Raw genomic sequence first — 5,550 nt, forward strand, 5'->3', positions numbered from 1 at the left:
CGTGCATTCATATCATATTGATTAACAAACTCCTGTACATCATACTTAAATTCTTAAATCGCTAAAGAAATTGTTGGACTGTCTCTCTATTCACGCAACTGTCCACTAATGTGATTTAAATAGAACTTTGTGAAAAACTATTGTCTAATCAAAAATCTAGTTTTCTGTCACAGTGAAAACCCAATTGAACCCCAATTGATTGCGATAAATGCCATATATATATATATTTAATGTGAAAAAATATTTAATATATGTATCAACTTTTGCATGCATTCTTGACTTGAATTATCCAATTATTGGTCCACAGTTATTTGCATGTCATTCTGATTTGAAAATTCATTCTATAGTTGAAAAAGAAATCAACATAATTGACATCTGAACCTTTAATTTTGGACATATTTTGTGTAAACAAATGCACATGTCATATCATTAGGCACGCCAATCCATTAGTTTGTGTAAAACTGCGCAAGCTCAAAAAATAACACAGTGCTTTGTGGGATTCCACTTTGCTAGCTACTTGCTAGAAGAGCCTGCATTGTTGCGCAGTCACTCAAAGTGGCTACCGGAGGGTCTGATAAACCACTACAACCTTTCTTATGTATGCTCCCTCAGCTTTGAGAAACTTCAGCATATGGCGGAGGCATGCATGAAAGCGCAAAAGGAGGGCCGAAGGTGGAGTGGAAAGGGTTCAGTTTGGATTTTTTCGTTCCATCCCAAAATGTCACATAACGCACAGTATGCCCCTTGACAATTTACGGAAACTTAATCAGTTGCCAATAATACTATTCCAATGAGGTTTACAGTGGGGAGAACAAGTATTTGATACAATGCAGAAAAGCATCCCCAAAGAATGATGTTTCCACCTCCATGCTTCATGGTTGGGATGGTGTTCTTGGGGTTGTACTCATCCTTCTTCCTCCAAACGCGGCGAGTGAAGTCTAGACCAAAAAGCTCTATTTTTGTCTCATCAGACCACATGACCTTCTCCCATTCCTCCTCTGGATCATCCAGATGGTCATTGGCAAACTTCAGACGGGACATGTGCTGGCTTGAGCAGGGGGACCTAACGTGCACTGCAGGATTTTAACCCATGACGAAGTAGTATGTTACTAATGATTTTCTTTGAGACTGTGGTCTCTTCAGGTCATTGACCAGGTCCTGCCGTGTAGTTCTGGGCTGATCCCTCACCTTCTTCATGATCATTGATACCCCACGAGGTGAGATCTTGCATGGAGCCCCAGACCAAGGGAGATTGACCGTCATCTTGAACTTCTTCCATTTTCTAATAATTGCCCCAACAGTTATTGCCTTCTCACCAAGCTGCTTGCCTATTGTCCTGTAGCCCATCCCAGCCTTGTGCAGGTCTACAATTTTATCCTTGATGTCCTTACACAGCTCTCTGGTCTTGGCCATTGTGGAGAGGTTGGAGTCTGTTTGATTGAGTGTGTGGACAGATTGAGTGCATGGAGCCACAGACCGAGGGAGATTGACCGTTATCTTGAACTTCTTACATTTTCTAATAATTGCCCCAACAGTTGTTGCCTTCTCACCAAGCTGCTTGCCTATTGTCTTGTAGCCCATCCCAGCCTTGTGCAGGTCTACAATTTTATCCCTGATGTCCTTACATAGCTCTCTGGTCTTGGCCATTATGGAGAGGTTGGAATGTGTTTGATTGAGTGTGAGGGCAGGTGTCTTTTATACAGGTAACGAGTTCAAACAGGTGCAGTTAATACAGGTAATGAGTGGAGAACAGGAGAGCCGGAATTCTTACTGGTTGGTAGGTGATCAAATACTTATGTCATGCAATAAAATGCAAATTAAATATTTAAAAATCATGCAATGTGATTTTCTTTTATTCCGTCTCTCACAGTTGTTCCTATGATAAAAATGACAGACTTCTACATGCTTTGTAAGTAGGAAAACCTGCAAATTCGGCAGTGTATCAAATACTTGTTCTCCCCACTGTACAATTCCTCAAAAATAACTGTTTTGGGATACTAGTGGGAACCTTGTTTATCACAGTGATATTCCACTTCCCGCATGCTGATGAAACAGATAGGAATGGCCTCAATAGTAATAGGGAATAATGGGGAAAATCAGAGAACACGTAAATCAAAGCAGGGCAAAACTACTGACCTTCATAAATAAAAAATATAAATAAATTGCTACACCCCTAAAAAGATCCATCCACTATTGGGACAATAATTAAGATGTTTAGATAAAACATAATAGACCCTGTAATGCTGAATGATGGGTTTTCTAAAGCGGCATGTGGCTCCTGTCGCAATCTTCTCCTATAATATAAAAGTGTGGATGAGATAGTAAGAATTAGCGCTTTTGTGAAGGGGAAAGCTAATTCAAAACTGGACAAAATTTGGCGCGGCAATCTCAACACCCAGGTGTACCACAAGGTTTTCGCCTAACGTATTTTCTCATCCTCTGTCTTTTGACATGCGTATGCTTCTGCGATTCCTTTTGCGTTCAGAACACGTATATGATCCTCGATTATTGAAAACACCGGAGTAACCATGGTGTCATTCACCTGTTCGTTTTCAATTTCAATATATCTTAGACTGTCGGTCATGCTTGATAAATTAAACTTTAACCATAGCCTGTAGGAAGGCACGACAAAACATCTCTTTTTTTCAGAATAGCATTCAAGCAGAGAAGTTGTAATGGCTTTAATGACTCCATTTTACAGTTCCTCCAAAACAGAATTAGGTTTTTCCTCCATCTTTTCTTCTTTTCTATATGTTGCAACCTAGGTAGGAACTAAAAACTTTCAGGAAATATGTTCTATTCAGTTTGAAAAATATTGTGAAACCACACTAAGCCCGCCTTCAACAAGCCTGTGAGTGGATTTTTATTTGAAAACTTTTTATTTCATAGGCAAGTTTCCAGATCCCCAAGGAGGTCAGACGAGATTGGAGGTGTGGCCTTGCGAGACTACATCCATGCCAATAAACTAGTTGGATGGTTTGCCACACTACATTGGCTGAATGCTAGTACAGATGCAATCAAACTAAAAAAATAAACAATCTGCATTTTTCTGTAGTTTTCGGATATTCACACCTATAAGAAGAAGAGACTTGCTTTGGCCAAGAAACATGTGAAATGGAGCTTGACCGGTGTAAATCTGTCCTTCTGTCTGATGAGTCCATGGCTATAATCCCTTGGCATTTGTGTGGTTGTGCAGCAGTGGTTTCAAACATCACCAATCACATTTCCAGGTTGAATAAAGTAAACATGTTTAAAATAAATGTTATCATAGGTGCAGAATAACTATTATGTTGTAATTCTAATTCTTTGGCTAGCTAAAACAGTGCATCCTATATAATCAACAATTTAAAGTCAGGAAATTAAGACATAAAAGAACAAAAATTAGTCTGTGCTGTATGTACAGAGGAATAATGTTAGATGTAAATGTAATAAAAGTCTATAACCAGTATTATAAGAAATTATATTTACCATATATTTGGAAATTATTCAGGCCACTTTTCCAATTTAAAATGGATAACATTTATTTTCTTATTCAACATGCTGCAGAAGAAAAAACAACAACAAGTATTACATTTACATTAGTATTCAGACCCCTTCATTCAGTACATTGTTGAAGCACATTTATTAAGGGTGAGTGGAAAGTGGTTGAAGGTTTACCACTTAAAAGGTTAGCGGGGGACAGCTAGGGAAATGAGTGCAAGTGAATGTAACGTTATTGATAAATTAATATATGTACATAATCTGACTCCATATTGTTTGTAAATAAATGTTATTGTAAATGAGCTTAATATGTAGGAAGTCCTTAAAGATTAGCTATTCCTTTTGTCACAAGCCTAATATTAAAATGTCATGTGTTCCTGGGTCCACCCAGATAGGTTCGAGACCCAGAACTCAGGGATGCCCACAATGGCATGTGTTCCTGGGTCAACCTAGACCCACAACTCATGGATGGTCACTTCGACTTACGTTTGTCTGTGTGCTTTTACCAGTTAACACAAGTGCCCATAAGGTGTAGGTTGTTTAACACAAACCATACAATACAATTTAATGTGTTCCTGGGGCTACACAGAAACCTTTGAAACCCAGGACTCAGTGATGACAAGTCAGTGGTATGTGTTGCTGGGCCTACTGAGACTGCTTCGATCCAGGATTCAGGGATACCAAGTCTGATTGCTTAGACTCATATACTGTATGTGTGTAATTATCAGTAGCCCTACGAACTTGAGTATGAAGATGAATGAGTAATGCTGTCGTAATCTATATTGAAGTAATACAATTTATTCCAGTCCAGTTAAATAGTTGCAATACAGAGTTTTTGGGGAAATAATAGGCTACAACTACAACACAACTCTTTAACAAGAGCTCCTAGATATTAAGCTACAACACTTGTGTTGGGAGGTCTCTTCAAAGATGACAAACTCCTAAAATAGCAAGCTACAACACAACGTGTGGCGAGGTCTCTTTAACAATGACAAAGTCAAATCACTTTTTGGAGATATGGCTATTTATCCTAAAATCAGACATAACTAAAACACTCCCCCAAACTCTCATTAGCATTACTTTATCTTGGCAAACACAATGAACACAAAGGACAGGAAATGTCCCACATCAATGCAAAATTATCGAATGGACGAGGCGTTGCCGTCAGTTGTTGTCAGACATGCAACAGACAGACATTCTACAATGTTCTTGTAAAGTTTGATACATAACTTAGGGTTGGAGACTTGGGGCCAGACGCTCCTCTTCGTCGAATACACTTCCACTCTTCCTCAACACACATTTCTTATTACACTACACCTTGGCTGCGATTACATCTAAATGCTCACATCAACAGGGGGAACGGAACTCCTGACAGTGCTGTTATTGTTAGTACGGGAAAACATTTGTTGAAACGGACAGAAATAAAATGTGAAAGGCTGAAGCCTTGACCTGTATTTATTTTTTAGATAAGTCAAGGTAGAGATGTGTGGTTGTAGAGATGTGTCAAGGTAGAGATGTGTGGTTGTAAAAAGCAAAATATATGTGTTGCCTAAATGTACAACATTTTATTGTGTCTTTGAGATGGAAGTCTGGTAAAAAGCTTGTTCATGATTAAAGGGGCAGGGTTGTATTTTGCGAAGGGCTTGAACATAATACTCTCTTTAGGCACTATAATAATCATTTTGTTTTTTAAATGGGTTTTTAAAATGTACTTTAACATTTTAATCATTTAGCAGAAACTCTTATCCAAAGCAAATTAAATGCCTCATTGGAAGCCACAAAGACAGATATTTAACCTTCTTGGCTTGCTGGACACCCTCTCCCCCTCATGTGAAGCTCAGATGTTCACTGTTGTTATTGCCTTCATCAGTATTGCTGATCACTGTACCCTGATCACTGTCCCTATTATGGATTTTATTCTTTTGTAACGTTGTTCTTTTTTCTAGTCCTGTTGATCTATGTTTTGGAGTAGGTTGCTGCTTTCAATGCAGTATTTGTGGCTCGGGACACACAGTTTCAATTCAGGAATTAGGATGATGTTAATAACACTAATTCCAGGCTGGGACAGAG

Source organism: Esox lucius, chromosome 14 (genome assembly GCF_011004845.1).
Source record: "Esox lucius isolate fEsoLuc1 chromosome 14, fEsoLuc1.pri, whole genome shotgun sequence".
NCBI lineage: Eukaryota > Metazoa > Chordata > Actinopteri > Esociformes > Esocidae > Esox > Esox lucius.